General features: G+C 38.3%; 1 protein-coding gene across 1 annotated transcript in view; it reads right to left on the minus strand.

Moving 5' to 3' along the window:
• The window catches only part of LOC131877031 (uncharacterized), an 81,775-nt gene that overhangs the window by 54,320 nt on the left and 15,122 nt on the right, over positions 1–12,333 (minus strand). The gene's annotated exons all lie outside the window — the stretch shown is intronic.

The raw sequence follows: 12,333 nt of genomic DNA on the forward strand, positions 1-12,333 counted from the left end.
ATTAATTTGATGTTCATTTATTCTTCTGACTTTCAAGATTAATTCAGAAATATTTAGTATATGGACGGAGTTGTATATCAAGGAGAGCATTATTTAATTAAAAACACCTTAATGTACTATGCAGTACGGATAATCTTGTTTTATTCGTACTGGAGTTAATGTCTTGATTCAACGTAATGGCCTAAGTTGGCGGTGAGGGGAAATCCGTGTCGTTTCCTCTCTATAGAGTCCCTGGATATATCCAACCACACATTGGAAAAGCTTTACCCACCTTCAACTGGATATGCTCATCGAAATTTCCATTATTTTGGAGGACTTCACCTAAATCTTTCATAGATGAGCCGTGCTCAATATCTTTACCTCCATTATCTACGAGTGGAGTATTTAAAGGAGTTAACCCAAGCGTCATTGAGCGGAATTTCATTCCGTTCAGGGCCATATTACTCTCATTTACCCAAGAGTAGATTCTTTCTAGGTCCTTTGCAAGGCTTGTGGAATCTTGGCCATTCCTACCGGAAACTAACTTTGTATCGTCAGCATAAGATGAGACACTGGCAGTGATACTAAGCTTTTGAAGCGGGGCAACGAATATTATAAAAAGGAGGGGGGCCTAAGATGGAACCCTGGGGAACACCTGACTTGACATCATGTATGTCACTAAGGGATCCCTCGACCTTAACAATTTGCTTCCTATCCTGAATGAAGGTTCATATCCAATTGAAAACCTTGCCTTGGGTCCCAATGTCATGAAGTTATTCAACAAAAGGCCATGATCTACTTTATAAAAGGCCTTGGCAAAATCAAGATAGACAACATAAACTGACCCGTGCCTTTCCAGTCCCTCAATGACCTGCTCTAAATGCTCAATCAGTTGGGTTCCCGTGCTAAAATGTGCTCGGAACCCGTGCTGGCTAGGAGGAAGGACTTCATTGACCTCAAGAAATTCAACAAGTTTGGAGACTGCATGATCTTCTCAAACACCTTCGCAATAATCGAAGTGAGAGAAATCGACCTATAGTTACTGGAGAGCCACTTATCTCCCCTTTAAAAATTGGAGCAACATGAGCTAGCTTCAGAGAAGAGATGAACTTGCCCTGATCCAAGATGCAAAGCATCAAGTACGAGAAAAGAGGAGCAAGAACGAGTGAGCATCTCATCAGAAATTTAGATGTCACACCATCAGGGCCAGGACAGCTCGAGGGTCTCAGGCACAGATCATATAACGACATTATATGGTCTGTGGTCTCAGGTCCCTGATGGCCTCTAAAGCATCTTGATTTGTGACTATAAGATCATCTAAACGCTCAACTTGACAAGCCTTGCCAATCTCAACAAACTCATCAATAGAGCAATGGGCTGTTGCTCCTAAACTCTTTGGAGCTGAAAATACACTGGGGAACTGATCTCTAAGCATGTTAGCCATAGCCTCTACACTACTAATGGCTTCCCCATCAACCTCAAATGGCCCAACAGAGTGTTTCATTTTTGTCTTAGAGTCCAAAACAAAAGTGAGATCTCAATGAGTTTCGATGTGGTGACGACTTTTGTGAGTGCATGTTGCCCATATTCGCATCTTAAAAGTGCAATCAAGCAGCCTTTGCAACGATGAAGTATCAAAACTGAAGGTGAAGACATGGAAAATTGAGTTTATACACGTTTATTCACCACAGTTACGCAACATTCTTGTACGACATTCCGAAGAGTGGCATGTTGCAAAGTGATATCACTTATAAGATGCGAATATTGGCGACATCGCCAATGTGGACTGCGAACGGAAAAATTTCGTATCTCCTAAACCGTTCATCTTATACCAAATAAGCAATTCATACGACAACAAGATCGTGTTGAAAAGACGAACTTGGCCAAATTTGAGCCCAGAAAAATGCTTAGGCAACTCAGGAGACATGGTCTAAGTTATGCAGTAAACAGTTCATTAATTCGAATTTTCGGCCTGTTCTCTGTCAACATCTAAATCTTTTGACAAAATAACTTTGATATGATTCACATTACAAGTAAATGATAGGAAAATCTACGCTAGTTACGATAGGAGAACTATGTTTCTTATTTTATTACTTTAATTCGAAATTGGCTCAGAGTTGCTATGCCCATGAGCAGGGCAATTTGGCGGGAAGCTCGTTCGCAGTCCCTATTTCTAGAAGTCCGTGGCGACATACAATCACAAAAGCCTTCATTATATCCAACCTCATTGAGATCCCACTTATGCTTTTGGAGTGCTTATAGAGGACACATAAAGCCATGTACACGCAAAAAATGAGACAATTCGGATTGCGGTTTGGCAAAGATCGAAGGTTAAATAAGGGACTGTTCGAGTAGCCATTTGGTACTGTTTTGTTTCTTAATCTTGAGATTAACTAAAATGTAAGTTTAGGTAGAATATAAAGTGATCTACCAATCACATAACGAACTCAATATGTAGCGTAAAACATTACTTTTTCTGGTCAAATTTGACAGGAAATTATTATCGCAAGTGTTTTGGAGCGCTATGAAGTGTACAATATAACAGAACTCCTTACTAAGTTAATAACCCTTGCAGGATTGAAGGGCCGTCTTAAAGAGTTAGTGATGACTTCATTGTCGCACAATGTTTAAGCAATACGCTGCTTATCGAATAATACCTTGACGAAGTCTGGCATCTTGGAGCATATTTTCTTGAAAGATTTGTTGGTAATGAGCTTTTTATAGGATTATAGGTATAATATGGAAATCGTGTCTTTTGTGAATAATGAAGATGATTTTCCTTGTTCAAACTAGGGACCCTGAATGCAGAAAAATGCGAGGCTTGGTAAGTAGCTTCACTTCGTTAAGCAAACGATCAGAGGAATTAAAAAGTTTCCAAACGTTCCAAACACATTTTTGAATTAATGCACTTCATAAGAAAGGGTACTGGCATGACAAACATCATTGAAAGTAATATAAAGCGTTAACATGAACATTAATACATGCAAACAATCAGACCCTTCCATGGAACTTGTCTCTCTTTACAAGACTGTGTCAATTGTTAACCGTGATTATGCTCTTTTGTAGCGCTTTAGTACAACTTGTGAATGGAAGACCGCTACAGAACAGTGTGACAACCACATGTTATTGAGACTTGCCTTACTAATGTAATTCTAATTGCATTTGACACCCAAGCCCTGTGGAATTAGTAGCTTAAGATTGGTAGATTGGTCTGAAACCATTAAAAACTTCAGCTTCTCATGCAACACCAATGTGTGATATTTTTTTTGGAAACGAGTGCCTCCCTGTTGAGCTTTGTTTAGAACTCTTTACACTTCCATCGCGAATTGGTAGCCAATCAGACCAGTCGAATTTGATGACGTAAACGCAGCATAGCGTGTCTCTGACTTTAAGGTCTTTAGTCCAATCACCCTACCTTACTTGAAATATTTAACCAGCAAAAACCAGTTCCACCTCCACATTAAACTTCAAGATCTTATACTGCCACTTGCCAAGTCTTCGTCTCTCATACATACACGAATTGAATACCGTATTGGCCTGACCACAAAGTATTGGCCAAGAGTATGCACCTCGAGCAAGTCAGGCAGGCCAGATTTTAGAGCTGTTTAAGGTATGATTTCATACTTTCAATCGGCCGCAGTAGCGCTGTATTACCGATTAAAGGCAAACCCGTTAAAGCCAACCCATCCTTGTTATATTTTCTATTGTCTGGCAAGAAACGTGAAACCTGCACTGGGTGACCAACAGTGGACGGGTTTTTCCCAACGTGGTCGTTTTTGAAAATCCCTGGCAGGCTAAAAATCGCTGTGGTTGCCAAGTATGTAATGAATAGTGACTATACGATACCTTCTAAAATAATGAATATTCAGCCAAAACTCGTTTTGAAGTTTTGATAAAGTTTGCCTTTAATTGTCTCCCATTTACAAAATATTATTGCTTTTCAATCATTAATAAAAAATATTTACAAAAGTTTACAGCTACCACCAATCATTCCATTTTCTGAGTTGACGCCTTAGTTTTAAACCATTTGTTATTCTTCATAAGAGAAACAAATGGCGAATTTTGTCATTTAGGCAAAGGAGTGACTTTGTTAGTTCACCAAAATGAGAATTACAATAAGAAGTTTTTAGCAGACTTCCCTACTGCTACTGGAAATGCAATCCCCGGTAGCTTAAGATCTCACGGTGAAATATGTAAAACTCTTTATTGACTCTGTATTGAAAACTGTTGAAGTTATTTTATGCTGAAAACCAAATATTGTTAATCCATCATGACTTTGGTGATAGCTTTTTGTTGATCTTGATACCACACTACTACTACACTTGATACTACTACTACTACAAGGATAAGGAAAAGGAAAAAGATAATTATTTAATTTTTTGGGCTAGTTACCATTTGTCATTACCATTACATCCTTTTAGAAATGAAATGGAATCTAGTTATATCTTGATCTTGAAACATAAAATTTGTTTACCATCTCCATGCATTTGTTTACAGCAATGGCAAAAATCAACTTTGTACGAATTTCTGCCATTTTTTACCATGTCATGACAGAAAATGGTGGAAGGGGGTCCAAAATGGCCGCCGGCGCTCAAATGCTTGACCTAAATGTAAAAAAACAATCGTCAATGATTTAAGAAAATAGTAACATGATCCTTGCTTACAAATGTGTCCAATTTAGAAGCAAACTAGTATGAAACTTACTTAAATGCGAGCAGTTCCTTAAACATGGTGATATATGGGGTAATTTTTTTTTATTCAGCACCTGAAGTATTACCCACGAGCTTCCCAGCAAGCCAATTAAGACGTGAAAACGAGTTGAAACTAGAGATGGAATGGGCTGGAACCCAGCGCGAAACTAAATGTATTTGGCTCAGACCACCTCGAGCTGGGTTTAGACTCTGGCTCAGCCCAGCTCGAAATCGTCGAGTTATATGTCAGCCCAGCTCATGTTCTCAAGCTAGGTTTAGGCTCAGGCTCAGCCCAGCTCGAACTCGACGGAGCACAACTGTGGCCCACCTCAGTTTGACAACTTTTGTCTTTAACTGAAAGATAAGCAGAGGAAATATTATGCATGTCAATGAATGGTCTGTTGCAATCAACAATCTGGTTGCTACTCAGCTAATTGTTCAATGATTTTGCCTCGATCATGAGCCAGCTCGGACATGGGCTAGCACGGATTTGGCCCAGCTCAGACTTGACTCGAATTATCAACCCGATCAACCCACCTCAGCTCGAAACCTGCTTTTTTTGGGCCAGCCTAGCTCGTGAGCTGGAAACTGTCAACCCAGCTCAGCCCGAAATGAGCCACCTTCGTCTTAGCTCAGCCCAGCCCGAAAATTCTTGGCTCATTACATCTCTAGTTGAAACCGTTTGCAAGTGCGAAAAAAAAAAAATATTTTATATGTGTCAGAAGACATCTATCTTTGCCATTTTCTGCCAGGTGGTCGAAAATGGCACCCCACCCCCCTTTACCTTCCTCCCTCCCACTCCTCCAACCTCCCATTCTCTCTCCCAATTCCCGTCTCTTCCCTTAAATACTCAATCTACACCCATTCCTATAAAAACCCTCCTTCCTAATATTCCTTGTCCAATCCCTATTCCCAAAACATGTTCCTATTCTCATGTAGCTGCCTGACCCATTTCCCAAACCAAACCATCCCCAATAGATCATGCTTTGCCTCCAGTAGAATGTAGCTTTGTTGATAAGCGTGATTTTTTGCGGTTGGAGAGGATGGTCCAAGATCTGGTGAACTTGGTCCGTCAAAAGACAGGCCCGTAAAAGAGCTTTATCTGAATATGCATTGTCTTATTTCCAAAAAAGGATAGAATAAAGATCAAGGCTCTTGAGGAACTAGCTTTTGATGGCAGGTCTCGTTCATTTCCATGACAGAAACCTGGCTTCGACGAGGGGTCTTAGATGAAGAGCTGGCTAGGGCTGATTTCAATTTAGTTCGACGTGATAGAGTACGCCCTGATAATCCCATTTTTCCGCATGGGATCGTATGTCTATGTGTTAGAAATGACATGCACATTAGTCATGTAAAAATGTCTAATGGAGAAGTAGAGGTCTTAGTTTGACACCTTCAAGTAAGCTCGTTCAAGGACTACTTTATTTTCCCTGGACGGACCACTGTTTTTCTCGTCCGTCCTAAGTAGAGGATCACTCTCCCAGCAGAGTTTCGACTCCCCATTACTATACATTCATGTAAACAAAAATAATCCTTCCGTCCCCGGTTGATTTATAAGTCATTTTATAGTTAGTTATAAGTTAGTAAATAACAAAATTAGACTATATTCTTATAGTAACCAAAACCAACTAAAAGAGTAAAATCAACCAAATGTGGCATTAGACTGGAGTTTTGCCACTTTCCTTGTCGAGTCTGATCTTTTCCGATCGTCTTTTCTTTTCTTTTGCCATCGAATTTCATCATTTGACTTGGCTACATGGTTTTTGGCCATGATGTTGAACAGAGTCTTGATGATTGCCTCGATCATTGGTTTAAATTCATGACCGCGAATGCACAGGATATTGACGATTTCTTGAGTGTTGGGGGTATCTTCTAAATGTTTGATGCAGGCCATCACGAACTCTCTTCTGGGATTGTCACTTCCATATGGAAGTCCAAGATGCTTTGCGTTCTCAGAAATGGCAATATAGAATGACCAAATGTCAAGGGAAGACAAATACATAAGGTCCGATGGCTTGCAATCAATCTGTCAATCATATTCAGAAAATCTTCCCTCTCTGACATTCCAACCTCGTCACTGCAATCTTCCTCTTGAAACAGAACCTCAGAAAGCGTTCCAGCGCTAAATAAATTTTCACAATCAAGACAAGTCAGACTCTTTTTGGCAGCACGGGCAACATATCCAGCAAGATAGAGTAGAATATTTGCATCTCCATTGCTTCCTTTCACGTTGAAAGTGTCACATTCCACCTCAATCACGAGTTCATCTGCAATCTTGTTTTCACCTTCTGTTGACCTGTTCCTGTCCGCCTGAAAGGCACTCTTGATTTCAACCATAGATAACTTTGGTTTTCTATAATTTCAACCATCGAATAGTTTGAGAACTTGCCGAGTGATCAGAGACGAATTCGCTTTTCTACCTCTAAGATTTGGCGAACAGAAACCAAGTAATTGTTGCCTCCAAGTTGGCGATACCAGCCAAATCTACCCTCCAAAGGGTCGGATTGAACTTGTCCAAGTAGCACATAACGAAAACCTTGGTCGGTCAAAAGATGTTTTGCCAATCCAATGAGGGCAAGACTAGCTTGCTTCAAGGCAAAGAAGGTCTCCTTCGATAAGGCTATTGACACCCATGCCTGAAGCCAATCTACAAAGCACTGAAGGAATTGAAGTCCTTGTTGTTTATCAGACGTAATTGGCTCCCTCCACTCATCTCGTTTCCGTTGCCCAGTCACTTTGCATTTGACATTCACTATGTTCCAGAATCTTCGCACAAGTCGGAGAAGTTCAATAGTACTGGACCAGGACGGATAGTCATTCAAATGAAACTCCATCCCACTAATGGTGCTCTCGTGGAAGAAGCCATCTCCAGAACGGAAGGGTGTAGAACCTTATCACTGAGCTTGTGTGTCATACGTATGGGTTTTCCTCGCTCAAGCTTCCAGATCATTTCCACGTGGTCAAAAGATGCCTGAGAAAAAGATAGTTTTGCAAATTAAAGATTCTACAGAAATACAAAAATATCTCACAAAGCTTACTTTAACATCTTTGCCTTGAAAGTCAGGACAAGCGAAATGTTTCTTGTTCAGTATGTTGTTGTAGATGTTCTTGAAATTATGCACCATATCAATAACGATGAACAAAATTCTGGTGTTGTCAAGAGGGTGGGGTACCCATGGTTGAACCAAGCCATTGCAAAGGATCTTTTGGACAAACTTTCTGTTGGGCGTACTGTTGTCTATGGAAATGGCCACAATTTCAAACCCAACATCTTCGACACATTCCAAGACCTTGACGAAGTCATGATGCATGGCTTCGGCAGTCAAATTTTCAATAGGAGTTAAAGAAACCACATCAAGTTGCTGGCTTGTCAGCGACTTTACCATGTAATAGAGCAATGTCTTAGATGCGACCCCACTATCTGTCCCAAATGACTTTCCTCCAGCAAATTCAAACTTCTGAGCAGTGTATATCTCATCTGCTATGAGGATGGCTTTTCTTTGAAATCGGTTAAGGTTCTTGATTCTCATCTTGAAGTAAGTCTTGGTGGCGGTTGGCAAGCCAACATTAAGCGATAGATTGGATGACAACCAAGGGTTAATCTGGAACTCTATCTAAAAATTTGTCCAAGTCTGGAATTATTTCGGAAAATCATTTTGATCTCTATGCCTTAGCATAAGGTTTGTTACTACATTCCTTGCTATTTTACTCGTTTAGGAGAAGATCGTTTAATCATATTTTTGACCATTTAGATTTACAGATTTTCAGACGTTATTCTGAACACGGAGCCTAGAATCGCTGAAATAGTAAGTAAAAGCATGCCCAAAAGCGGTAATTTTTTGCTTTTGAAAGTCAATCATTTTTGGTAATTCTGACTGCAATATTATAAATATACTACATATCACATGTAGCAGAAAGATACAAATATGCAATGTTATTTGTTATTTCTTTCTGGCATATTTTGTATTTGATGTGACATGTTTTAAGAGGCATTCAGGCATGTTCCGAGCCCAGGGACCTGGCAGCACTGTTGTTACAGTATAGAAAAGGCAACAGGGTTATGTACAATTCACAAGCGGATCAAGTCTTGTTGGTTCACTTCAAGGTTTATGGGGCGATGTTTGGTAAATGCAGGTAATACCATTAAACTCTAAATGCGTATAGTGTTATATTACAAACTCAATGACATGTTGATGACGTGACGTGTTATTTGACAATCTGCATTGTATTGTACATTTCCTTTTTATTTGTTTGTTTGACGTATAGCAGTATCAGAACAAATTTGCCCTCCTCTTACTTTACTTTTGAATAAAAGGTAATTTGCATATTATGTATGTAATCACAACTTAGTTATATGGAAATTTATGGTCCTGTTTTCCTCAACTTTAGCTCCAAAATACACCTGTTATATCTGAACTCAAATACCCAGACAATTAATGCAGATTTTCAGCATCACTTAAAACACACCAGAAATCAAAGTCTTTGAGAACAAGTTTTGCAAATACCATAAGTGCTTTACTTTATGTGGTCCCTGGAAATCTGGAAAAATCCACCGACGGGTTTTTGTGCTTTGTTGATTTTTAGCCAATTAGAATATGCACTTCTTATGATATATACATCAATACAAATAGATGAAACTAGTTTTATAAGTGATAAGTCAACGAAGTACAAACTTAACGGGCGTGTCACCTAACTAACTCTTGTGTGGGCAGTTTTTTTCCCGAAGAAGTATACGGCCTTACTTGAATTCAATTGGGTTCTCTGCATTTCAATTCAGTCAGTAGCTTCCTTCAAGACGCACCTACAGAATCTCGACCATCGTCACAAATTTTGCACTGCAAAAAATCGTAAGTTAAATTGTTAAATCGACCATGGGAAAGTAAAAATGAATGAAGTCATTTTTTTCACACACCACTCAAGGCAACCCGGCTAATTATTTACGTTCTTCATCATGCTAATTCATTTAATCAAGCAATTTATAATTTATAATTATTTCATCATTAATTGTGATGAGCCTCTTTTTCCTCAGTAGCTTTTTTTTGGTTTGGTTTTTCATGGGTTTTTCTAACCGCTTCACGGAATGTAATCCCCAGTACTATTAAAATGAAAGGTTATACATCATCTATTTATTGCCTTTCAATATTTACATAATATTCGGTCTACCAACAAATATGGGCTGGTAAACCGAGCCAGTACTTGAATATATGGTTGATCTGAAATGCTGTCTGAAAATTTGTCCAAGTCTGGCTTGAAAGATGCAAACGGATCAACAAGGCCTACGTTTTCCCTACTAATATTAGAGGGAAGCAAATTAAACAATGAAGGAGCCCGACAAAGAAGAGAGGTGGACTTCATTGTTTTAACTAGCCTAGATTCTCGAGGGCTTGAAGGTGCTCTCAAAACGCATATTAAACCTCTACGGTCACCCTAAATCCTGGGTTGGGACAAAGCTCATGATAAAAAAAAAATCTTACCTAACTTTAAATGCTTAGATTATATATTAACTAAGATATATGATGCACCAACGCAGACTCCTTGGCAATAACTTCCAAAAATAGTTGACGGATTCTCGAGGGCTCCAAGATGTTTTTTGAGTTTCGTAAAAACTTTCCCAAAACATGCAATTCCATTCTAAACCCTTTATAAGGGTCAATCATTGTGACCGTAGAGGTGTAATGTGCGTTTTGAGAGCCCCTTCAAACCCCCTTCAATCAAGGCTAGTTAGAACAATGAAGTCCACATTTCTTTATCGGGCTCCTTCATTGTTCAATGTAATTTTCTATAGTATTCGTAGGGAAGTACGTAGACCCGTCGACATCTTTTAAGTCAGACTTGGACAAGATTTTTGTCAAAAATCCAAAGCAATCTCATATTCAAAGGCTAGCCAGAATTGCCAATTGGAATTTGCTTAACCAGGTGGTGAATCAGATTTACGAATATAAAATTGGAAAAAATAACGAATCTTTGATCTAGAACAGAATTGTTGGGGATAACAATCCTAGTAGGTGTATCGAAGCCTGTAGGAAAAGCCTAATCGCAATGCAAGGTCAAACTTCATTTCGTATCTCAAAAAGATGATGATCAAAAATGAGTTACCTGGGGCCTTTTTGTGTAAAGCTCGAACCTCAGACTACCGGTATGAAAGTACATTCGCCAAAATGGCGAGCGGTTGCTCATCCTGACTCAAAGGTACAAGCGTTTAAAAAAACTCGCCTCTGATCAAATGCCAAGCAAAATTCGTAAATCTTTCATTTTAGGGAAAACCCGCTGGAATTACATTTCCAGGAGTAGTAGTGAAATCGGCAAACAAGTAAAAATTAAACATTTTGGGTCTTTAATTTCTAACGGATCAATATTCATGGCAATAATGTAACAGGATTGAATTCTCAGAGCAAAATATTTCATACAACTGTCTTGTTTGCTTATTTTTGAATTAGCAGGCAAGTCGGGTTGTACTGAAGATGGAGTATTTCTGTAAAATTTCATTGTAAAAAACTTCCCAAAAACCTCTTGGTATTTTGATACGTAGGTCGTAAATCCAGAAGTTCTTTTTAACTTCTTTTGCATTATGTATTTCTTGCTCAGATATTAAAAACTTGCATGCCTCAAACATTTAAAAACTAATTTTCGAAAGATTATTTGATGGAAATTTGGAGTCCACTTAATTAGCCATCAAACACAATAGAGCATGTGATCTATTAAAATCAATATTATGTTATATGTAAACTGGTGGTCCTATTTTTATGCTTCAAAATGCCCTGGTTATATCTAAACTCAAATTTCAAAACAAATGATATAAATTTGTAATATCAGTAAAGTAATAGAATCAGGCTAGCTCGAACAAAGAAGTCCACCCACCTCACTTCTTTCTCGGGCTCCTTCATTATTCAATTTGCTCTCCTCAAATATTCGTAGGGAGTGCTCAGATGATGATCCAAAAAGATCCTTTCAGTCAGATTTAAACAAATTTTTGATCAAAATACCTGATCAATAGGCTTCAGAAAAAGGTAGAAAAAATCAGCAAAAAAAGGTCACTAAAAGGTGATAAAATTGGCCAAAAAAGGTAGAAGAAAAAGTAGCAAAATCAGTCATAAACAGGTGATAAAACAGTAAAGTTTGTTTGAACTGTGTAAAAAATCGTAAAGTTTGTTAACAACGTGCTCAAAGGATGATATCGTATTTTTTCCTTTATTAAAAAAAACACAGTATAAAACAAATGCAGGTTAAAATAAACAAGAAGTAAAGTATGAGTTTTTTGAAAGATCAAGTCAGTTTTGGATTTGGTATGTGGTGATCATTTTTAATCTCATTATAAGGTTTGCTCATAAATATAGCCATATTTCAAGCTCATTTTCAGTTTTCTGAAATTCAAAACCAGTGCAACAGCAACCAAATGCATTTCAACCCTGCCATTTTAATAAGAGATCATGAAAAATGCCAAAAAGGTACTAAAATGATGTTGTAGGTAATTTGTCCAAAATTTGGCCGAAAAAATGTAAAAATCTAGGTTTTAGGTTTTTAACTTCTCTTCATAGGTCTTCTTATCAACCATATATTAAAGGGCAAATCCGCAAAAAAGATATGATTTTTCTTTTTCTTTCAAAATCTCAATACAGCTGAAAATATTTTACGCTGTCATTTAAATCTTAATCTCAGGTGAAAA

Source organism: Tigriopus californicus, chromosome 2 (assembly GCF_007210705.1).
Source record: "Tigriopus californicus strain San Diego chromosome 2, Tcal_SD_v2.1, whole genome shotgun sequence".
Lineage (NCBI taxonomy): Eukaryota > Metazoa > Arthropoda > Copepoda > Harpacticoida > Harpacticidae > Tigriopus > Tigriopus californicus.